The sequence below is a fragment of the Nelumbo lutea genome, chromosome 4, assembly GCF_056320005.1.
Source record: "Nelumbo lutea isolate HS-2025 chromosome 4, American lotus-T2T, whole genome shotgun sequence".
NCBI lineage: Eukaryota > Viridiplantae > Streptophyta > Magnoliopsida > Proteales > Nelumbonaceae > Nelumbo > Nelumbo lutea.
Genome location: NC_142687.1, coordinates 97558020 through 97583718, shown reverse-complemented (window position 1 = coordinate 97583718; position 25699 = coordinate 97558020). Strand labels below are relative to the sequence as shown.

At 36.1% G+C, this 25699-nt stretch overlaps 1 long non-coding RNA gene and 1 pseudogene across 2 annotated transcripts; both read right to left on the bottom strand.

Moving 5' to 3' along the window:
• Positions 1-2600: 2600 nt before the first annotated feature.
• Positions 2601-8846, bottom strand: LOC148862083 (uncharacterized). The gene is made up of 2 exons (XR_016112530.1): positions 8136-8846; positions 2601-2973 (listed from the first exon to the last, which is right to left on the bottom strand). It is a non-coding gene; the product is annotated as an uncharacterized LOC148862083 (long non-coding RNA).
• A 14223-nt stretch (positions 8847-23069) lies between these two features.
• Positions 23070-25491, bottom strand: LOC148862082 (alkane hydroxylase MAH1 pseudogene; annotated as a pseudogene). Its single transcript, XR_016112544.1, has one exon. The product of XR_016112544.1 is annotated as an alkane hydroxylase MAH1 pseudogene (transcript).
• Between the last annotated feature and the right edge of the window lie 208 nt (positions 25492-25699).

Sequence of the window (25699 nt, the reverse complement as noted above, 5' to 3'; positions counted from 1 at the left end):
GTATTGTTTTGTATATATTTGTATTGTATATATTTGTATCTGTGTTCCAAACTGAGCCTATGTCATAAATTTTAAGGGAGATAATATAAATATCAAACTTCAGGGAAAGTTTCAATGATGGCCGAGGAGAAGTTTTAGTAATTTACAGACAAAATAATACAAATATAATGTTTTGTACTCTATAAATTTCCACTTGTACTCCTTCCAAATTGAGAAGTTTTCTCCCTTCATTTATTAAAATGACTACATTATCTCTTTCTTGCCTATTTCACTTTTAAACCTTAATCAAACTAAAACCTCATTCCAAGAAAGAAGAGAAAAAAGTACAAGTAATGGATTTATACAAATATGTAAGAAAATGGGTAAAATGGTCTCACAAATTTTAAGAATAAGATAGTTTAAGAATTTAAAAATATTTTAACAAGCACATGACAATAAGGTAAGATCTGAAAGTTCAATGAATTAACTAGGGATGCTCATAAATTATAAAAAAAAAAACCAATTAAATCAAGAAAACCAAACTGAAAAATCTAATTAATCAAAATGATCAATTCGATATTAAAAAAAAAAAATCAAATTGATCAATTAACCAATTGATTCAATACAATAATTTTCAAAAACTGATAATACCGATTCGATTTCAAAAAATAACCCACGGATTAACCCTGGCGTCTCTAATCACTACCCCAAATAATAGAGTGGTAATCAACCCTTTATTTTATTTACATGTAATTATGAAAATACCCTTAATCATGGAAGTGTCATTAGAAAACCTTAGAGTGAAACGTAAAGGTTTTACTTGAACGCAATGGCTGTTTAGCGGCTGTGAAACCAATTATAAGGTTCCACGTCAGCAATACATCTTCCGCATGTTTCACAGTGAAGCGTGGAATTTCATCATTTGCACAGCCTGCTGAACAGCTATTGCGTTCAGATAATCCGAACTCGACTAGAGAAACGTAGAAACACTGTAAATGAAGCTGTCAAGATCAAGTTTCGTTTTGACTGTACGATGTTAGTGACCAGACGACGGAGGATTTTGATAAGGTCCACGTCCTAGAGCAGCAAATGGGATTAATTTAATAGAAAGGCCCCTGAAACAGGGAATCGAGGCCCTTTCTTGGTAGTTTTCTAAACGCGAATAAGATATTTATTTTTTTTAGGGGGGTAGCTTCTTTTTCAACGCTGTCTTTTAAGCAAGCGTGTATGGAGGTGTTACGTTACGCGTGCCAAAAGCACCATGCGCGCACCATATCCTGGGTGGACCCACCGATCTACGTAGATGGACGATGGTGGGTCTTGTCTCTCGTGGGCCCAGCCCATTTATATTTTATTTTACTGTGACGGGAATAAATTCTAGGATAAGCCGAATCACATCATGGACAACAGCACGGTGGATCGCGATCCAAGTACCAAGTACTGTACCCACTGTACCAGAGAATCACTCTTTCTAACTTAACTAATTGGTTTGGGCAGAGGTTCGGGTTTGGATCCGGAAAACCCGTAAACTGGCAAAATTTTGAGATGACAGGGGAGTAGTCATTTCAACTTGCAGAATCAAGAAAATTGTAGGGCCCGAGGGCCCCTCGTGGCAGCGATCAGCTTTATATGTGGATGAAAATTTAAGGATATGTTTGGTTTAAAGGAAATGGTAGGAAAAGGAAGGAAAAGACAGAAAACCAATACAAAGGTTATAAACGTTTTCTTATTTTTCCTTCATTTCCTTACATTTTCCTTCAAATCAAACGTAGCCTTAGCTTGGTGGTAAGATGTCTTTAGCCAAGTTTTGGGAGTGATTATTTGAAAAGTACATGATTATTAAATAATTGTTTAAAAATAAGTGATTATTCTAATAAATGATTATGAGAATTGGTGAGAAGGCACTTATTTTAAATAGGGGTAGTATAGGCATTTTCAAAATGATGTAGCAAACCAAAATAAGCCAGAAAGGATATAATTGAATAAGCATTTAAAATAAGCCTAAAATTTGGGCTTCTCAAATAAGTATTTATTATTCTTAGAGTAAGCACTTATTTTGGGTTTATTAATTTATTTCCCAAATGCAAATAAGTATTTATTGGTGTGATCCCGACCCAAAATAAGCTTATTCAAATAAATACTTATTTTTATGCACTCCCAAATTTAGCCTTAATGGTGTAGTGGAGAATTGGGATCGAAGCTCTTATTCAGTGGTTTTGTGTTGTTTTTTCATAAAAAAAAAAAAAAAAAAAAAAAAAAAAAAAAAAACTAAAAGACCAAAAAACCGGGTCAGGCATGATTATCCCTATTAATAATTGGTCTAGTTTTAGGTCTTTCATATTATCCCGGTTGATAACCAAAACGACATTGGTACATCCTATCTCAAACCAGCCCCGACCCATTGATAGCCCTAAATTTGGTTCTGTTTTGCCTTGACCCACTTCAGTTTGTCATCTGATTTTAATTGCATTAGGCTTGCAAAGGATTCCTTCCTCACTAGCTTGTCTAGAAAGGATATAGGGTTGTGTTCACACTTTTGAAAAAAGAAATAGAAAATAGTGAATTTAGAAGGAATAAAGAAATTCAAGATCTCCGTTGGAACCCCAAGCCCAGTAAGCATGTGTAGAACAGAAGAGGACTTAAATTAAAGACTTGAAGATATGTACATCCAGACCTTGGGAGGGTAATTGAAAAACCAATTCAGAACCCCTCCTTCAAGCCTTAGTAGCTACTTCATGAGCTAGCAGATTTTGCAGTCTATTTGCATACTTAATAGTACAAGCATCAAAAGACCTTCCAAACTGAACCTTATTGACTCGATTACAATCTATAGTATTGCTATGTAAGGTGTTGACCGTTCCCATTGCATCACAAAATACAGTCATGACATCGATATTTCTTCTTTTTGCTTCTTGGAGGCCTAGAAAAACCGTCTTCCATTCAACTTCAATTGGATCTTTTGCTTGCACTAAACAAACTGCAGCTGCCACCACACTATTACCATTGTAGAGTAGAACATAAGCACTCGTTGCTCGATGTGAGTGATAAGAGAAAGCATCATACAAAATATAAGGTTCATTTTGGAAGGAATACAAATATAAATATGTACAATATAAATATATACAAAATAATATAAAATATAAGGTTTTACACTCTACATATTTGCCTTTGTACTCTTCTAAATAGAACATAAGGAATAATAGCTTGCCCTTCTTCTTGGATTCGTAGAGGTGAGGGAATCTCTAGTGAAATAATGTAGTTGTAAGTAGTTTTGACTGCCCGGATGGGGTCAGGACCAATATTTTCATGTACCTTCTTGTTTCTAATATCCCATGTACATCTCAACGCAATGGACACTTTCCCAAATAATTTTTTTTTTTCACCATTTTTTAATGAATAGAGATGTTTTCATTAGTAGAGAACCAGACTCAACTATAAACTACACCAAGCTTCTCTTGCAAAAGAGCATTTAAAAAAGAGATGTAGTTCTGCTTCCAATTCCTCTTGGCATAAAACGCAAATCCTATCTTCATTATGAAGAAAAAACAACTTGTCTTTTATGGGTATTGCATCACAGAAAACTTTTCAAAGGAATATTGGGAACCTGAAAGGGACTCTCAAAGTCCATATGTTGTTCCAATGAACTGTATGAGACAAAGATGAGGGACAATTCCTTATGAAACACTGGTACGTAGACTTAACAGATTTATGAGATTGGAAGTGCGTCAATAACATTTGGTCATCTTCTAGACAAGAGGAAATATATATTTTCAATACCTCCCTCACCAGTAGACCTGCTCATGGGCCGGGTAGCCCAACGGGCCGGCCCAGCCCCCGAACGTGCTTGAACACACATTTGAGCCTACGGGCTTGACCCTGGGCCTAAAAGCCCAAGTTTGACTATGTTGCGGGCTAGGTTTGGGATTTGTTAAAAAAGCCCGGCCTGACCTATAGGTTAAACCAAAAAACCCTAATATCCTAACCCCTCTTCTCATTCATCTCTTTCTTGTCTAAGCCAATTAGCCGAACCTCTTCTCAGTTTTCACAGTGACTCACAACCTCACACTCTCACACTCTCAGGCAATCACAGAACCGTCGAACACTCACTGATGCAACCAGTAAACTCTGGTAGACCAACGTGAGTCCTCTCTCTCTCTCTCTCTCTCTCTCTCTCTTAGTTCTCACTTCTTCTCTCTCAAATCTTAGATGCGAACTCAGGCAGCGGTGAGTCCTCTCTCTCTCTCTCTCTCTCTATCTCTCTAATAGAGCGAATTGATTTCACTTTTCACTGTCAAAATCTCAACTCACTGCGAACTTAGCACTGACAAACACAATCACCGGCGGTGAGTCCTTTTTGCCATTTTGTTGTATTACATCAAGTGGTCAAGTAATAGAGTGGAGATAATAAATTTGTTAGGTGGAGAGTCTGGTCTGGGTTTGATCAAAACCTTGTTGAACAATTTCCAGAATCAATCTTCTCTATAGGTCAGGCTTTGGGCTTTTTATCAGGGCCGGGCTCGGGCCCAAATTGTAGGCCCATTGGTCGGGCCGGGTTTGGGCTCGGGCCCAAGTTGTTACCATCTCAGCATCTAACACTTGCTTGAATATTCTAGTTGCCACTTGGGAGAGTTAAATCCTTGACTTTGATATGCACACTTCTATTTAGAGAAAAGGGATCACAGAGTTGGATATCCCCTGTGTAAGGAATAAGGATGGTTTTCCAAGGATCATGGAAAACACTAACATTTTTGACATCCTTTATTTGCCAAACATAGACTTCTTTCATTCCATATATTTGGCAAGTCTTTCTAACTAAATCCTTTGATAGCCCAGTAGATCAAAGTACGTGTTGAGCTTTTTTGAGCTGGTCTTTGAAGACCAAGACTGTTCGATATGTATCTTGATCTACCAGGCTATGTTGGTCATTCTAGGTGCTTGTCTTTAGGTCTTTTTGCCTTTCTACTACCAAATAAAAAAGCAAACAAAAAAAAATGATCTTTTGATCTTTCAGAAGACTAAAGATTGCATGGAAAAACTTGACAAACAGTGCCCAAATTAGTAACTCACTCCTTAATCATGCCTATAGGAAGCTTATTTACATGACCCACCTACTTATGCCATGTGTTCTATGGTGGTGTTTGAGATCCTGGTTATGTGTCAATTAGTGAAATGCTCAAAATGATGCTTGCATACCAATTGGTTGGTGGCCTAATTGGTAGGGTCTTGGCTTTGTTGTAGTGGAGGCCTGGGATCAAAAGCAACTTTAAGCTTTGTGCATTGTGGCTTAAAAGTGCTTTGACTTTAAGTTTTGTGCTTGCTTGCATTCAAGCCCCAACTTTAAGCTTTGTGCTTTGTGGCTTAAAAGTGCTTTGACTTTAGATATGTTTTCAAAAGAAACTTTTACCAAACACTATAAACATTTTTCAACTTATTTTTGCTTATCACAACTCAAAACTCAAAAGTCAAAGTTTATCCAAACAAGTTCTTAGTTAAGAATACCTAGCAAAGCTATTTTGGTGATGTACATTTTTCAACTTATTTTTGCTTATCACAACTCAAAACTCAAAAGTCAAAGTTTATCCAAACAAGTTCTTAGTTAAGAATACCTAGCAAAGCTATTTTGGTGATGTACATTTTTCAACTTATTTTTGCTTATCACAACTCAAAACTCAAAAGTCAAAGTTTATCCAAACAAGTTCTTAGTTAAGAATACCTAGCAAAGCTATTTTGGTGATGTTGTGCCATAATAAACAATGCCACACAGGCATTATGAGTTTTGATGAGGGCGGATTTGGCCCTCCAATGATATTGTGATACATGGCACCTCAGAACAATTAGGTGACACCTGGAACCACTTTGGCAACAACTTGCCTTAGCCAAGTTGATGGTGTCCCAACTATAGGTGTGGCCCGGCACAGGCGCGACCTGACGGCTTGGCCCTGGCGCGACCTGGCGACTTGCAAGATGTGCTTGCCAACGAATTCGGCATGCATATCCAAACACTCCCACGATCCTTGGAAGTTGGCCCATGTGCCGAATGATCTAGAGGGTGGTCAACATGCATGGCAGTTACCTCCAAGAATCTCGGACCAGTTAGACACGACCTCCCGGAGATCTCTAGGGCGATACATGAGCAAGGCCTATATAAAGCCACCAACCCCAATGACAAGGGGCAAACGAGCAAGCAAGCAAGTAAGCAAGTTCTAGATCTCAGACTTTGTGATTTTTAGCTCGCAGTCTACTATGAGAGTACTGACTTAAGCATCGGAGTGACCTTGCCAGGTTAGCCACCCCGGGTCCTCTGACATTTGATTCCTTGCAAGTCTCTAAAGAGGAATGAACCTCATCAATTCATCTCACCACCAGGCAGCTCGACACCTGGTCATCCCAACACCTCACAGGTAGCTCGGCACTTGGTTAGCCCAGCATCTCACAGGAAGCTCGACACTTGGTCAGCTCAGCACTATAGCCAGCTCGCCACCTAGCTTGCCCAGCTTGACTCAGCTTGACAGCCAAAGTTCACTTCGGCCTAAATCATCGGGCACTTGGAAGCAAACCAAATGACGAGATACTTAGCACAAAAAATTGGCCATCACCCAAAAATTGATTCATCAAGTTTAAATGTCAGTTTCCTATTTACTTGAGACTATTTTGAGTCATAAAACATTTCCATTAGCTAGAAACATGAACTAAAGGGTGTTTTAACATTTTCCTTATTGATTGCCCAATGCAGGAAAACTCACAGAGAACAGCCGGTGGAAGCAACACTGAACCTCCAGTTTTGCTATCTGACAAGGCCTAACAACCTTAACCTCTATACACATAGATGGTGATATGGGTTTGGGGTTCCCTGTGACTCTAGAACGGGACCAGCAAGAGAGGGAAGAGAGGGAGGGGGGGGGCAAGATTGCCCCCCACAATGTCCCACAGCACATCCCCGTCATGTGATGATAAGGGAGTTCATCATCGGGAGATGTTCCCAATACACAGCGGGGATGTGATGTGAGACATTGTTGGGGGCAATCTTGTGAGGGGTTGATTTTGTCTAGAAGGATGGGGTGGGGGGAGGGGAGGAAGAGGATGCACCTTGTTGCATGAGTCATGACATCACATCGGTGTATTATGTGGCAGCATGGAGATATATGTTGGTGCATAACATACTAGTAAAGATAGGGGTAAAAGACTTAAACCTCCCCTCTAATTTTTAATAGGGCTACTAAAACCTCCCCTATTTAAATAAGATGCCGGTATATTTGATATACTTGATAAAAAGACACATTTATCCTTTATTATCCTTCAAATTTTTAAAGAGTACCACCAGCTTTCATCATTTTCAAACAATAATGATCAATGTAGCTTGGCTCAACCTTTGTACAATCACTTCAAGGGGGGGTGCTCACAAGAGTTGATTCACAAAGTTGATCTCATGAACATTTTAGGGTAATTTGATGTAAAATCAACTATCCCTCATGAAACCATGAATTATGGCCTTCAGTAAATGGGAGGTTGCTAGAGAATGAAAATTTTAGATTTTTGTTATGAAACTATTCAAAAGACTAAACCTGGACGACCTGGGCTAGAACAATGGTGGCAAAGCAACGGTGATAAAACATCTCTGAAACTAAACCTGTTTTAGTTTTCTTTTTTCCCCCAAGATTTGTAAAGTTTTCCTTACCTTTCCCTATTTTTTCCTTCAAACCAAATATAGCCTAAAGTTTTAGCTAGTTCTAAAACTATCAATCATCTCATTCAAGGGTTTAATTTCTAAAACCCTGAAATCTTAACTTCAAAGTAATCATTATAGTAGGAGCAAGCTCATCATTGTAGAATAGTCATGAATTAAAACACAAGCTCCATGTTACCTGCTTGCATTTCGTTTTCTAATTTAGCCATATCAACGTGCATTAAGTGATTGATGACTAGTTCTACAAGAACTTGCATCCTTAAAATTTCTTGCCTCAGATTTTAATTGAACATTTATCCAAAAAGAAAAAAAAGGATTCTCATTCTTCATGAAAATCAAATTTGGATAAAATAAAGGGCAAATTTCTTAATATACCCTAAGGTTTAGGAAATTAACTAATTATACTCTTACTGTTTCAGTATTGTCTTAAATTATCCTTAGTGTTTCTGACAATTGACTAAATCTTCCTTACCATAGGTGTTTGTTAATGGAATGAATAAAAAGACTATTCTGTCCATCATACAGAGTGGGACTTCATTGCCTGGACATTTTCTGGCGGAGTCTCTTGCATACTGGACCCAACCTTCACCTCTGATGTGGATCAGGCGTTAGTCATCACATGACCAAGCCTCTCCGGGAGGGAGACGATAAAGCCTATTTTCTCCAGATAGTCTCCTTGGGGCCTTATCACAATGGCCAGAGATGCTTCAGGGAGATGGAGCCTCACAAGTGGCAATCTCTCCACCATATCTTCAAGCATACCAATCAAGATGTGAAGCTTTACCTCGAATATTCCATTGAGGAGCTTGATGGGTGTTTCATGCTTGAGATCTTCTAAGGTGCTGCTGGTGGACAGTGGAGTAGGGGAGAGGCGGGGCGGTCTGAGAATGGAGAGAGAGAGAGAGGGGGGGGGGGGGCGTGGCCATCAGATCTGGAAAAGAGAGAGAGAGAGACTAGAGAGAAAGAAAGAGAAAGAGACCAGAGAAGCTGCGACCATCAGATCTTGAATGAGAGAGAGACCAAACGTTGCACCGTTGGTGGACAATGGGACAAGGGAGAGTGGAAGTCGTGGGAAGGAAAGAGAGAGAGAGAGGTTGGAGGAAGGGGTGCTGGTGTTCTGCAACTGCATCAAGAGGAAGGGATGGGGGTAATGTTGGGTTTTAGAAAAAAAAAATTATAGGTCATGTAGATTTTGACAAAATATTAACTAATGCTAACGATAGGGGTAGAGATAGTCAATTGTCAGAAACAATAGAACTACTTTAAGACAATACAAAAACAATAAGGATATAGTTAATCAATTTCCTAAACCTTACGGATAATTTAAGAAGTTTTCTTTAAAATAAAAATGCAAATACCACTTCTTAATCGGTGCTTAATCTTTGTCTCTCTCTTCCTGCCTTTTTTTTCCTTCATCTTCATTCTTTTTGTTTTTTTCCTCCTGAAACTCAAACCATGAGTCCGATATAGAGGGACAATATTGGGTTTTTGAAGAAAAATAACGTGGGCTCACATGCAACCAGTTCTCAACAAATAGTTAATAGAAGGAAGATATTTGTCCCATGACGTCCCCCAATAGGGGAGGTGTTACTCTATTTTGAAAATAAAGGGGAGTCTTAATATTTAGCATAAAACTCAAGGGAGGTAAGTCTTAAACTTTTACCATCATCATAAAACATTTATTTTTAAATCATCATAAATGATAAATATGACGTTGAATATAAATCATCATAGGTTTTTTTAATTTATCTATAATAATTATCCAATCATCATAAAACATTTATTTTAAAATCTGATCATTAGATAAATGATAAATATAAAGTTGAATATAAATATTTCAGGTAACAATGCAAATACCAACACAATTGAATTGATAATGAAAAGACAATTTTACCAAACGGAGCCTTATTTGGATGAAAAATCAAATATACTTCTTTACTTTTTTTTTTATTGATGACCAGTTGTATAAAAAGGTTAATTATCTATAACGAACCAAATTCTCCCTAAATGACCCGACTAACAAAAGACATGCTTTATCTAATGAGCTCTTACTCATCAACAATATTGAGACGGGAACCAAACCATTGCACATGTTAATCAACAAAACTGTGGAGATAGAGAGAGAGTCAAGACTGTTGTTGGTGGCTGCAAGATATTTTATGAAGGATAGATTCAATGCAGATTTCTGATTTCTACTACAGAATTATAAACATTCAAAAGATAAAAAAATTTACACTTTATACATCCATACCTTCCCGTGAATTAGTATCAATTTCGAACCGATACCTATCCCAAATGTACTTTGATCCTTAAATTCTGACCGTGAACTGAATCGTGATTCTCCCCAATATATTCTCACCAATGTATAGCCAATTTGTGAACTGTTTTGTCAGTAGCTTGCTTCTGGGCCCTAACTTGTTAGGTGTCGCATTATGATGGAAGCCCATTATTGAATGGGTCCCACTGGGTGACCAATTGGGCCAAGATTCAGCATGAAGTTTTTATTTTTTTTGTCTTTGTCATTGTGTGTAGAAAGGTTCTATTCAAAGTTTCAAACTCTTGGAAATCTTCAGAAAATAATGCAGAAATGAAGTTATCTGAAGTGACTTGACTATGCTGCAATCACTGTAGTTTGTAGGTACTCTACTCTTTTTATTTTTATGTGGGCCCATCCAACATATGCAGTCCATGGTGAGCACGAGGGCCCATACTACAATGTCTTATAGCCTTATACATGCAAGAGACACTGCGAAATGTTTTTTACTTTTTTTTTTTTTTTATTTATAACAACAAGAGCTGGAAGGAAGATAGAGAGCTGTCAATGTCAATGGATTAGATCTGGTTCGGAACAGGATGCATTAGTCCCTACCCGATTATTAATTAGTTATATAATATAAGTTCCATGCCAATTATTAATCAGGATGATTAGGTCTGACCGATTACACCCAATTATATTTGAAATCTATAATTTTTTATTTTTGTTAATATAATTTTAGTAAAAAAATCAGTAAATAATAAATTGTTTATATGTTAATGAAACAAGTATTTTTAACTAAAATTATCTTATATGCTGTACATGAAAATTACCCTTTCAGATATAATATATGAGAAAAATCAGAATTAGGAACCTTTATATATTATTAATTATATAATCAATTTGGGTATTAATCGGTTCAGAAGAACAAGAGCCAGTTCCAGCCCAATTATTAATAGATTGCCGGTTCGAATTTATGGGATAGACCCAACATGTTGACAGCTTTATCATAGAGAGTGTGGAAATTGGTGTGGTTATGAAGTTTTGAGTCGAGCAAATTAGAGCAAAAAAAAAAAAAGGAAAAAAAGTGATTTATCTTGAAAAGAGAAGGCCTACTTCAAAGGGGGAGCTGAGGTGGTTGGTATGTCTTAATTGAGGTTTCAGTTTTATGAAGTAATGTTGAGTTGGTTCCAACTTTCAACTATCACTTCAATAAAGTAGAAGTTTAGGGTCCATTTGGTTCATAGTTGGAATTGGAATCGAAATCTTCTGAAATCAGAATCGAAATGATCTATTCATATAGTATGTTTGGTTCAGATAAAAATAAGAATATGAATTGGAATTTATAGGAAATGAGGTTTCATTACCAAGGGAGGGGCAGGGAATGGCTATTCCCTCAAATAAGGAAATACTGATCCAACAGAAATGGCAATGGGATTCCAATTCCATCCAACCAAATAATTGGAATCAGAATAAGTCATTTCAATTCCAGTTCCAAACCTCTATTCCTAAGAACCAAACGGGGCCTAAAAATTTCTTCTACCACACCCAACCTTTTTTAAACGTCCTCTCCATTTTCTAGGTGGGTCGGGTAGATCTGGTCTGACCTTGTAAGTAATGTGAAGAACCAGTTCCAAGCCAAACCTATACCGTTTGGGATTCTCGGGTCTGATTGGATATGACCCAATTATAATTGAGGTTTTACTTTTTAGAATCTAACTATGGTACCTGATGAGGGCGGATTTGGCCCTCTAATAACATAGTGACACGTGGCATCTCGGAACAAGTAGGTGGCATTCGAAACTACTTAGGCAACAACATGCCTTAGCCAAGATGATGGTGTCTCAGCTGGCAACCTGGCATAGGCGCCAAACTGGCGACCTGGTACAGGCGCCAAACTGGCGGCATGGCACAGGCGCCGACCTGGCGATCTACGAGAGGTGCTTGCCGACAAATTCGGCATGCATATCTCAACACTTCCACGATCCTTGGAGGTTGGCTCACGTACTGAATGATCCGGAGGGTGGTCAATATGCATGGCAGTTGCCTCCGGGAATCTCGGACCATTTAGGTGACTTCTCGGAAATCTCGGATATGGTGCGTGAAGCCCATGCCAAACAATGCCTATATAGAGGCACTAACCCCAATGACATGAGGGGGGCAAGTAAGCATATTCTAGCTCTCATACTTTTGTGATTTTTAACTCGCAATCTACTATGAGAGTACTGACTTAATCATTGGAGCGACCTCGTCGGGTTAGCCACCCCGAGTCCTCTAACATTGATTCCTTATCGGTCTGTAAAGAACTACAGAGCTCAACAATCAATCCAACTCGCCACTAGTCAGCTCGACCCTCTGGTCATCTCGGCGCCTAATAGGCAGCTCAGCCCTCTGGTTAGCTCGACGCCTAATAGGAAGCTCGGCCCTTTGGTTAGCTCGGCACTCTGGTCAGCTCGACACTTAATAGGCAGCTCGGTCCTCTGGTCAGCTCGTCACCTGATATGCAGCTCGACCCAGTCAGTTCGACACCTAACCTGCCCAGCTCGGCCCAGTAAGTTCGACACCTAACCTGCCCAGCTCGGCCCAGTTAGTTCGACACCTAACCTGCCCTGCTCAGCCTAGTCAGTTCGACACCTAACCTGCCCAGCTCGGCTCAGTCAGCTCGGCACCTAATTCGCCCCCAGCTCGGTCTGGTCAACCCAGCATCCAGGTCCTCATCCAACAAAAGTTCTCCACTTCAACCTCTAAATCATCAATCACTTGGAAGCAAACCAAATGACGAGGTACTTAGGACGAAAAATTGATTCATCAATACCTAAGAAACCAATAACCAATCAATTGTATAATAAAAGTGCTAGGTGGTAATCACTCAGCTGGTATTCAACTAAAATTTGTATCGGTAAAGGGGAGGTAGTTATGGTTGGTCAAGGTTATTTAGGTATTATACCTTCTTTCATGATAGAAATTGTCAATACTCTTTAATGTTTAACTATGGTGTATTTTAAAAACTTTTATGTTAATTGAAATATATTAAAGACTTATATAATTTATTTATTTTTTATTAATTCATATTTCACAATATATATTTTCATGTTTCTCAAGATGAATTTATCATCATTAAAGATTTTAACAAAGTTAAAAGGTGTTGATATGACTTTTGGCTCATTGATTCATTCATGTTTGAATTATGTCAAAGCAATTTCCATGGAATGTACCATAGATTTTTCCTCTGTTTTTTTTTTTTTTCTGCTTATACTCCTCTGTTAATTTGATAATAATTCTATTTATTTATTAACTTGACACGTTATTTGGGCATTATAATATGAAAATATTACAAGTATATCATGCAAATAAAAGTGTTTTTTTTTCTTTTTTTTTTTTATAGTGAATGAAAACAATAGATATTAAACTTGGGGCATCTTTGTCAGTTGCCATATGCCAACATACAAAACCGATCCTAACCAAATTATAATGGATAAATATAGGTTTCGTTTTCATAAATAAAAACTGCCACATTAGAAAAAAACAATATAATTTTGTTGATATGTTTTTAAAAATAAAACCAATCATATTGTCCAACACCATCATAATGCAGACCTATACCCCATATAATTGGGCAAGCTTGATTAAGTCTATCGGGTCTGTCCTACCCATTGACAACCCTATTTTAAAATCTCTCTTTCTAGCTGTCAATGAGTTGGGTCAAGGTGTCCCATCATTCCAATTACATGAAGGACCAAGAACTGAACCAATTATTTATCGGGACATTTAAAACTTTATTTGATAATATAGCCTTAACCTTAAAATATAATATATGTGTTTTTAATTATAATTATATTATGTATTGTTTATGAAATTTACTCTTTAATATAAATATTGCAAAATCTTAAAAAAGAAATTATATATTACTAATTTAATTTTTTAGTCTCTCTCTCTATATATATTTTTGGTGAAAAGAAACCTCTTTATGTTACTAAGTATATAATCAATTTGAGTCTGAATTGCTTCACAACAGCCAAAACCCATTAATCATGACAAAACCTAAGAATCAGAATTAACATAATCAATTCGGTTTTGATTCGGTTCTAATAGATAGACCCGACCATTAACAGCTAGCTCTCTCTCTCTCTCACATGTTGCCATTACCAATTTACCATATACATCAATATTAGTGAAACCAAATCGTACCACGTAGTAATCAACAAGATTGTCAACGCAACCGGCCTCTTTGGCCATAGAATGTTCCCAACAATATCAACTTCAAATCTGCAAAAGGATTTTGGGCCATAAGTGAAAGGGGCCGCATCCATTTTATTGGGTCCACGATGGAGACTATATATAATTGGGCCAAAATTCAGCTTGAGCACGAATTTTCTATTAAATAATAGTTGATTGGTTATCTTGAAAACATATGAAAAAACAATAATACATGCTTGATTAAAATGATGATTGAAAGACTATCCGACCATGCTGATAATTTTGTTTGATTCATCCCCTTAAGTGGGACCCATTTAATATATGCTGAATTTCAAAGGGCCCCATATTTTGTTGTCATGTAATATATACCTAGACATATCACACATGATGCTTCTCTTTGGTCTTGTTTAAAACAAAACTGAAAGAGTAAGGAATTGTATTTATGGCTCTGTTTGTTTGTGGTGATAATTTTATTTGCATTAGTGTAAATGTATTGGAGTGCAAGGAAGCGGTGTGTGAATTCTTGCTTTCTTTTTATTTTATGAGAAATAAAATAGAAAGCAAAATGATGTGGTCTCTGTTTTATATGAAGGAGAGTAGAGGTACAGAAGATAATTACTTGATTGAGTGTGAGATAGGAAGAAAGATAGTATGGTCCTCATTTTAGATGAGAGAAAATTGAGATATAAGGAAGGTGGTGCAAATTCTGTATCAGTTTTTGAGATGCAAAATTTGCATTGACAATAAGTTCAAATAAGACAAAAAAATATAAATTTTGTCGTAGATATGAATAGAAATCATGATTACAAACAAACAGATGTAAAAACTGAATCAGATGCAAAATTTGTTTTCTTTTAAAATTTACACCGCAAACAAACAGAGCCAAAATGGTTTCCAATTATCCAAATCTCCTAAATATTGCATTTGGGGTATTTGGCACCTCAGAGTTCCGCAATGAGTAGTCCGATCTCTTTCACTCGTGTTATAGTTCCATATATTCAGTTTTGTGATAGATCGGTGTATTCTCAAATATATGGGTTTTGGGTTCAATTATGATACTTTAAGACATCATATCTGAAAAATTTATGAGTTATGACCAATCAGTTGGTATCATAAACCTGTTAAGAAATCAGATGGTATTTATCAAAATTTACAGGTGGATTTTTATTGGTCAAAGTTCTTCTGATACCATATCTTTTTGGCATCATAGATTCTTCTATTGGATATTTTGCACATGTGTGATGTTGGAAATCTGTCACATATTGAATGGAAATGCAGGGGTTGTTTAACCCAAAGTTTTAAAAAATGACTTGGAATCAGAACCACTTTGGCCACTCGTGTCTGGCTGGTGTCTGAGCTGGTTGAAGTCACCACGTGTTGGCTGCCATGGCCGACCTCCTCAGACCATGTCAGCACAACTCAATGCAATCAATCATGAGAATGCGCACTGAGGAGGTAGAGTTCTACACGTAAAAGGAGACATGCCCCACTGAGGAAGGGGAAAGTCCCTAGAAACCTTGATGAACAACCTCATCCTGATAACTCCATGGACCTAATCCGACTACAACACGGATGCTCGGCTATATAAAGGCATATCATCCTCAAGGTAAAGGACTTTTAACTCTCAACTAACCTCAGCACCCCTTGCATTCACCCTGGTCTGAATTAGTTTGTTCTCATCTTCTACTGACTTAAGAGCCCGAGTGCTTACCTAGGGAACATCTCCTCGGGCCTTTGACCCTTGTGCTTGCAGATCACCACGGTACACATCCTCATCTTTCCACCTAGGTCTCATCTAATTGCTAGGATTATCTGACTGCATCTTTGGTTTGGGACACCTTGGATCGGACAATATCAACCGGTTTCTATGTTAGCAGCTCAATCGTTCAGTTTGAATGGATGGTCTATTCCACATTAAAAAAAATTAAAAAATAATTAAAATAAAAATGGCAAAAAACTGTTGTTTGGGTCAATGGGTTGATGGTTTGACTACTTGGGTCAATGGGTTGTTGACCAAGTCAACAGTTTTTGGCCAAAGAATGGGTTAAGGGTGAAATGGAAACAATTACCTGGATGGTTCTTGAACCAAACGGTCCAACTATCTAGGTCAACAATGGTTTAAGAACACTGGTTTATCAATAATAATGCTCCACATCAGCTACATAAGTCGTGAGTAAATTGAGCTTATTGATCAATATTTCTTTAACATTCTCTAAGCAAACAAACAAGAAGGATTCTGCCAATATATATATATATATATACACACTAAATTTTCTCATTAATCAAAGTCTGTTAGAAAAAACTATAGGCAAAGGTTGTGTTTGGTATCATTGCTGTTTTTCTTAGAAATATTTGGGGTTTATTAATATAATTTTTTGAGAACTTATGTTGTCACATCACATCAATTAACCACTTATACTAAAAAAATTTGCATTTAAAATGGTGTTGACATTTATAATATAAACATTAAATTTGGCATTTCATGAAGAAATGATAATGGTATTGGCATTTAATACTAAAAATGGAATCCTTTTATGTAAATAGTGCCCTATTTTATCAAAAATTTGAACTGATAAGCCCTTAATGTTTATAGTAGAAGCAACAATGATACCAAACACAACCAAAGTCTCAACAAGCCCCTGATAGGAAAAATTAAGGTCTTTTGATGTATGTTTTCATAGAAAAGCTATTTAAATTAAATAGAAATTGAACATGATATCCATAGATTCCCCCTTAAAGATAACATTATTTCTTAAAAGCCAAACATGATAATTGCTTTGTCCGCCACAGAATTTAATGAAGACAACAAAAACAAAATGATATCCACGACTAATCCAGAATTCATAGATACCCAAAGGAGAAACAACCCAAATAGATCTTAACAAAAGGACTAATAATCTAGGAAACAAAACACACATTTCTTATTAATCTTGTAACCAAGAGGTCCAAGACTATTCATAATCGAAGACACTAACACAAAACCTCTAACAACTCTTCACAAGAACTTAAACCTATACAACACCTTTAGCTTCCACACCTTTTGAATCAGCCATCCAACTCCCAAAGATAATTGATTAACTGGATAATCCCAAATAATGTTAACATCAACTTTCACAAAAAAGGAGTCTGATCTAGAAACAGTCCAAATAAAAATGAACACAAGAACTGATTTAAAAAAAAAAAACTAAAAAATATGATATCTAAACACCCAATATGCAAATTCCTACATATGAGGAGTGTATGATACTTTGAACCTTGGTAAAACCAATTTGGATGGGCCTTATACTATCAAAAAATTGTTAGTGGTACACTGATGTCCAAGTAGTAAGGTTCATTTTGGAAGGAGTACAAATACAAATATGTACAATGCAAATGCATACAAAATACATGGATTTGCATTCTAAATATTTGTATTTGCACTCCTTCCAGGCTCAGTTTGGAAAGAGTACAAATACAAATTTAGAGTGCAAAACCTTATATTTTGTATTATTTTGTATGCATTTGCACTATGCATATTTATATTATTTGTACTCATTACAAACTGAACCTAAGTTGCAAAACAAGCAAGAGAAAGGCATTTTAGTTTTCTATGTTCTTTGACATGATACATGAGAAGACTAGGTTTTCTCTTTCTCATTTTATCTTTTCTTAGGTGGCGTTTGATAACTCTTTCTAGACGTCTTATGTCTGAAATAGTGCTTTTCAGACACCAGGATCATTTGGTATTGCATCTGAAAGTATGATTTGAAATGCTTTTTCAGATCTGAAGTGGTAAGACGCATGTTCGACACTTAGGGCCTGTTCGTTTCCTCTTAATTCATATCTCTTAAGAGGAATCTTTTAACTTTAAGAGAAAATTGGTTGTTCTTTTCTTCATATCTCTTAAAGTGCAATCGTACAACATTTTGTTTTCCAATGATACCCCCAAAAAGACAAACAAAAACTCTTATATATGGGGTCAAAATGGATATTTGATAGTTTTTAGAATTCAAAACAACATTCTCTGCATTCAGAGTTTAGAGGAAAGAAAAGTTCAATACTAATATACCTCTTAATGTAATTATTATACTTTCAGATGTCAGACTTTAGAGCAAACGAATAGGCCCTAATGCGCATTGTCCATTCGTCGACAATTTTCCAATGAAAGCATTAGCAGGGCGTTCGACTTTCTATCATCCTCTCCACCATTCCTCTCTTCACTATGGTCTCTCATTTATGATGGTGTCAAGAGGAAAGAGTGAAACCAAGGGAGAGATGCTCCTGACAGAGGAGAAAGCCCTTGCTCGTCGTCCTTTGATGGGTTATTCGCTACCAACCAAAGGGCTTTCAAGAAGAACATGAGGAATCTCTGCAAGGAGTGAGAGGAGACCTCGCAGATCTCGATGATGATGATGATTTTTCAGATAAGGAAATATTCTTTTATTAATTATTAATTTTAATTATTAAATTTTTATTATCTATTTTAATTTTTATTAAGTGTTAATTATTTTTATTAATTTTTGTTTGTGTTATTTATTAATTATTAAATTTTGTATTATTTCAATATTATTTTGAATTTGATAAATTATTTTTACGAGATGATGCAAATTAAACTAAAATTTAATAAATAGTTTGTTCTAGGAGTGAAATAGTAAAATCAGAGAATTTCAGATGTTGAAGGTTTGGTCCAACACAAACAAATTTATCTATTCAAAGCCTCTGAAAAGTAGAAAAATATCTATAATTCTTTTCAAATTTCAGACACAAATAATATCTTTCTAACTTTTCAGATTTATCAAACACCACCTTAGTCTCATATTCTATTCTTCTTAACTCTTATTAAACAAATTGCATGAGAAAAAGTTTCCAGCTACCATGTCACATTCAACCCCCAATAAAATGAAATAAAAGAAAATCAATTGATGTGATGTTTTGAATTTATTGCAAATACAAATGAGATCTCAACTTGAATGGGCCTTGTAGGCTGGTACTATCAATAAAATTGTAAATTGTTAGTGGTACACCAATGGCCCAAGCGTTCAGTTGGTCTCTTACACCCCTCTATCTGAGCATACTCTTTGTGTAATGAATTCCAATGGGCCCAAGCGTGCATCCCTGTCACAACTAACCCACTAACCCTGCAAATTGGGTCTAGCATTAAAACCCATAGGGCCCAAAGCCACATCACATGTACCAAAGAAAAAAAAAAAAAGATTGTTAGTGGTACCAATAAACCATGCCTCATGGCTTCAAAAGGTTCTCACTAATGCTTGGGCAGGTTCATGGACTATTTGTCAAAAGTTGTATCTGGGGGGGCTCACTGTGATCTTGAAAAACAATGTAAAAATTCCTAACTATCACCAGAATTTGACCTTGTTAGTATTTACTTACATGATCATATCCACATAATGCACTTTTGTTTGATTTCCAGTCAATTTCCAATTTTCCATCAATGTTTTAAAAATCACATATAGGAATTATGAGGAGGAGTTGAAAAGTATTAAACAAAATCCATTTAAATATTGAAAAAATAAATTACTTTTACGCATTTAGTACTATACTTTGAACACAAATTATTGCTTTAAATGGTTCAATTTCAAAGTAAGGGTGCAACTTGGGCGGACTTGGGTTCAAATCGGGTACCCCTAAAACAAGGAGGAGGGACATATAAAGAACCTAATAATATCTATCTCACATCTTTTCCAAGAGGATACTTTGATAGTACTCTCACATGGTGGAGGAAAAAGCTAGGCCCATTATTGGACCACAATTAGGCCTCAGAAAAAAAAAATGGTACGAGTAAAAGAAATTTTAAGAGGAAAAAAAGGATAAAATATATATATATGGAAGTGTTTAAACATGAATGATTTTGTTTTCATTTGTTTTTAAAATTTTCACATCGGCTAAAATAATGCTATTGAACTTTGTTTTTATTTTGAGGAACAAATTGGATTTGTTTAAAAAATCATATTTTTGAAACTATCAGCCAATGGTTTTTAATTAAATAAAAATTAATTTTGGAGTTCAAATAATATATGATCATGATATATATAGACCAGAAGTTCGAAAACAAATATATTGAATTTTGTTTACATGAATACAACCAAATATATTAAGAATTAACTAATTCACATTGAAGAACAACCCTTATGTAACATGAAAAGGAAAATGATGGACAGAAATACAAAAACAATTTCAGAAACGCAGTGATTAATAAAGATGGTTAGGAATGAATTCATATATGTTAACTCTATCTTTATTGTAGAAACTATTATTAGGATGCTATTTAATATCAGCTGAAGTAGCTGAACTTAATAGCTTACTGCTTTGTCTTTAGTAGATAGAATATCAAAATAATTTGGGAATGCTTAAAAATAAGTGCTTATTCAAAATAAGTACTTATTTGGGCCATTAAACACTTATTGGTATTTGGGAAATAAGTCTGAAATATGTGTTTATTTTTTAAGCCCAAATTTCCAGCTTTTTTTAAAGTGCTTATACAATAAGCACTTGTTCAATTTTTTTTTCTTTCCAAAAATATCCCTAGCTGAATTTTAAAATACCACTTATAATATCATCTCTAGTTGAATTTTATAAAGTACTTTTACGAAAGCAGTTGTATGAAAGTAATTTTACAAAAGAACTTTTACGAAAGGACTTTTATGAAAGTACTTTTTGTAAAAGTACTTGTATAGAAGTGTTTTCATAAAATTGCTTTTGTAAATATGCTTTCATAAAAGTAATTTCACAAAAGTGCTTTTGTAAAGGTACTTTCTTAAAAGTGCTTTTGTAAAGTACTTTCATAAAGTGTTTTTATAAAAGTATTTTTATAAAAAAAAGTGTTTTTATTAAAGCAATTTAATAAAAGTGCTTTCAAATGGTATATTTTGAAAATTTGAAAGAAAATGAACGAAATAATAGTCACAAATGTTTATTTAAGTGCTTATTAGAGAAAAAGATTATCAAACGCCCAATATAAAATAAGTGCTTATTTTAAAAATAAACATTTAAAAAAGTCGGGTGTCAAATGCAAATAAGTGCTTATTTGAATAAGCACTTGTTTTTAAGCCCTTATTTTTAACTTAAACACTTGTTTTTAAGCCCTTATTTTTAACTTAAGCACTCCCAAACATGACCTAAATCATTCAAGAGTATGGGAAGTAATCCAATCTCAGGTTCAGCTACTACAGAGCTTGCAAGCTGTAAAAACTTAGTTTTTAAAAGACAAAAGAAAGGCTGTGTTTGATTTGAAAGAAAGGGAATGAAAAGGAATTGAAAGTCAATTAACTTTCATTTCAATTTGTTTTCCTTCCATTTTTTTTCAAACCAAACACAGCCTAAATGGCTAGATAGGTAAAACATTTGGCTGTCTACATTTGACTGACAGCCTGTTTTGTCCACGGCCTCTCCTTGCATGGCATGTTGATGTATCCTAACTCCATGTAATAATAACAGTTTGTGCTGTCAGATGTGGACAGCTGAAGTTAATTCCCATAAGGATATGTAGCCAGTAGGGGTGATAATGGTTTGCTTTGGAGAAGATGGCAGACCAGATTAGTAAATTATGGTTTGAGAAATTTCTCAGACCAAATAAACCATTTTAGTATAGCAATCAGACCAAACCGTTTTATCATAGTTTGGTCTGGTTTCTAATATGATATGGGCCATCTTATTGGGCTTAATCCAATTAGAAAGCCCAAATAACATGAATAGCTAGTTAGCTACATAAATAACAATTAGAATTCAAATGTCAAATTGAAATATTAACAAGTGTCACATTACTATCATATAAATTGCATTCACATTTTCTCAAACATAAACAACTCTTTTACACACACACACATATATATATATATATAATTCAATTTAATATGGTTTGTGGTTTGGGTTGGCTTCTAAAAAACCAAACCAAAAAAAAAAAAATGGTTTAAGAAATTCTCACATTAAATCAAATCGTTTTAAGGTCAAATCAGACCAAACCACCAATTATGGTTTGGTTTGGTGCGATTTGGCAGTCTAGATGAACACCCCTAATAACCAACACCATAAAAGGCCTAACGTCTGCCAATGTTGTAAGACTCAAACCGGACTAGATGGTTGGACCATGAAAACTGGGAATTGTGACCATCCCTGTTAAATGGTGGTTTTTTACGATTACTAAACATGCCAATTGCTTGATTAACCAGAAAAACTATGACCCGCAGAGCATTCCAGTTTTTAATCCATGCAGTTTGAGTCTTACAACATTGCATCAACCTAAAATACGAGTTTTCTGGCTTTGTAAAGTCCTGGTTAATGGTTATGTGTTACTGCTGAGATGTTTGCTTAGAAGGATGCATTTGGGGCTGGGGAGAGTTTTCATTGCGGAAATATGTTTAACCTAAAAGTGGAGGAAAATCAAATCGATAAAGAAACACTACAAAATAAATGACCTTTAGCTACAGATAAAAAATAGTTTAAAATTGAAATAACTCATTAAAAATGTAAACTCGAGAAGCAGCAGAAAAATTTACATTAGGTGGCTAAATTACAAGGTGTGGGTTTGTGTTTGTGGGATGGTAGTGAGAGGTTACATGTGCCAACAGATACACATGCATGGATTGATCGAGCTAAGCTGGGCCGGGCTCCCACACACACCGGTCACACCGTGTCCGGTACAGCATTGCTACGACGTGCCTTGATCAAAACCAGTAAGTCTTTTGGTAATTAATTTTTCATTTCAGATTATAAAAATGCTGAATTGATCTGTGTTGCTAGCTTTGCTTCAGTATCATGTCATCAGTAAGTCTTTTGGGGATTTTTTTTTGTATGTGATTTTGCAGATTTTTTCAATTTGATATACGTACTGTAGTTAAGTATTGTTTAACCGGTTTTACCCCTATTTTCCACAACAAATTAAATTAATTAATACATGTAATTGAAGAATATCATCCAGCATTACAAGCAACAAAGTGAAAAAAAAAAAAAGCAAACTAGGGTTTTCCAACCTTCATTTGGATATTTTACTTGAATTTTAGGAATTTACAGGAGGACTACTAGGCCCTTGCTAATGAGTTTATTTATATAACTACTTATGATAAAACTACCAAAAATTAAACCCTGATTTATTGGAACCAACTGTCTCTTTCTTTTACATTGACCACCAACCCATCCTTCATCTGAAGAACAATAATTAGTAGTAGAAGAGATTTTAGAAAAAAAAAAAAAAACCCTAGAGTTTTCTAAATTAATCTCCATTTGGATATTTTATACTATATATTTTTTTTCTTTATGGAAAATAAGTTAATGAGGACCACTAGACTCTACCCAGTGAATTTTATTTTATTTTATATAAGTAGTTATGATAAAATTACCTGATTTATTGACACCATTACCAACTGTCTCTTTCTTTTACATTGACCATCAACCCATCCTTCATCTGAAGAATAATGGATCGTTTCAAGGAAACTGGGTGACCCTCCACAACTTGAATGCTGTAGTTGAAGAGAACGGCTGTAGCAGCCATCTTCATCTGAGTGAAAGCCATGTCCTTACCCAGGCAAGTTCTTGGTCCAGTGCCGAATGCAAATAGCAGCTTGGAGATCATTTCATTGTTCAGTGTCGTCCCATCCTCACGTATCCATCTCTCAGGCTTGAACTCCAGACAGTCTTTTCCCCACACAGAAGGCATCCTTGCTAGAGCATAATTTGAGAGCACTATCTGCATCCCTGGCTTCACAGTGGTGCCATCAGGGAGAATATCTTCCCTGATAGGACCTTTTTTCTGTGTAGCAACGGGAGGATACAGCCTGAGTGATTCACAAATTGCTGCATGCAGATACACAAACTCTTTTAAATCCTCTGAATCAAATACCCATGGCTTCTTGCTTCCTATTCCATTACCCTTCTTCTTAGCGAAAGCAAGATTTAATTCTTCCAGGATTTTTTCCTCCACATGGGGATTCCTACAAACCAACCAGAAGAACCAGAGAAGACCAGAGGCTGTAGTATCTCTTCCAGCAATAATAAAGTTTAGACTCAAGTCTCTAAGGAACTTCATCCTGGATTTGGACCAATATTCGTTTTTCTGTCCTTGAGACCTGATGAAGATAGATAATAGACTATTAATCTTCTCTGATTCATCAGTACCATTAAGCAATTGCTCCTTCTTCTGCAGAATGATGTCTATAATGGTGTTATCTGCAACTTCCCACGCTTTGGCCATCTTCTTCTCTGATCCAACATTCAACAGACGCATAAGCTTCCAAATCAACATGGGGACGAAGTTTCTGTAGAGTATGGCTTCTTGTGCGTCATCAATGGCTTTAGCAACTACATTACCAGGAAGCTCTTTAGCCAGAAACCCCGGATCCTTTCCGCATGTTGTCATGGCAATGGTGTCAAAGGTGAACCTCAGAAGCACATCCTGCAAATCGATGACAGACCCTTCTCTAGCCACATGAGTTAACAATGGTAGAAGCTTTTCTTCGATTACCTTCTGGACCGTATAGCTGACGAAGCTCCGAAACTCAATCAGTCTGAAAGCCGAGTGTGAAGCCCTCCTCTGCGTTGCCCATGACTCGAAATCTGTGTTGAAGATACCATCACCCAGAATGTCGAATATCTGCCTCATGTCCTCCCCCTTTGGGTAGTTTCCAGAATTTACCTTGAGGATGTACTCGAAATTCTTGGGATCGCAACTGAACACATAGTCGAGCTTTGAGAAGAGGCCCTTCAGGTAGAAGGTTTTGGTGCCAAGCGAGATGAAAATCTCAGTTATCCAGTCATGGAGCCTGTTCATGTTCCAGGCAACCGTCGGTAGGGAGCCCAGGAAAGGCCATTCTGCTATGATATGGTTCTTCAGTTTCTGCTTGAAGAACAAGACCCATCTCATCAGGAAGAACACAGACAGAATGGCTAACAAGAGGTACCCAGATATGGACGCAGCAAATCCGTTAAACACCATTTTTTTCCTGATCAGCTACACATTAAGCGATGTAAATTGAATAACTCAACAGTCGCCTTGTCCAAACCATGAGTTTTAACAAGGTTCACAGTATGGATTCGATAAGTACAATACAATGGTTGGTTTTTATGGAGACTATCATATGGGAAAGAAGGAAGAATATGGCTCAGTTAGTTTTAGACTTTTGAGGCTCTCCACTGCAACTCCACCAGTCTGGATTTAATGAAGTGAATAAAGCAGACTGCAGATAGATGAATCTGGATCTGCTGCACTTCTTTTTTTTGAAAGATTTTTCCATAGATGTTAAACTTGAATTCAATTTGTGGTGTACATAAGACGTAGATACTGACCGTAATAATGATCAGTTCAGTGAAGGGATCGGGCTATATCCATATGTACAGACAAGGTGGTGTTTGATAGCTAAAAGTTATTTTTTTTCTTTGAAGATAGCTAAAAAATGCTTCTTATCTCTCATCTCTGGAATACGAACTTTTTTAGAGATGGGAAGCGCTTGAATTTGTGTTGAACATGTGATCTGAATTTCTAAAAGGGTAAAAGACTTAAATGTATTCTGAATTTTCTTAAATTGATTTAAACCTACTCGAGTTAAAAAAAAAAAAAAAACATAAAAATATCCTGCGACTCTTTTATTCTTCATTTT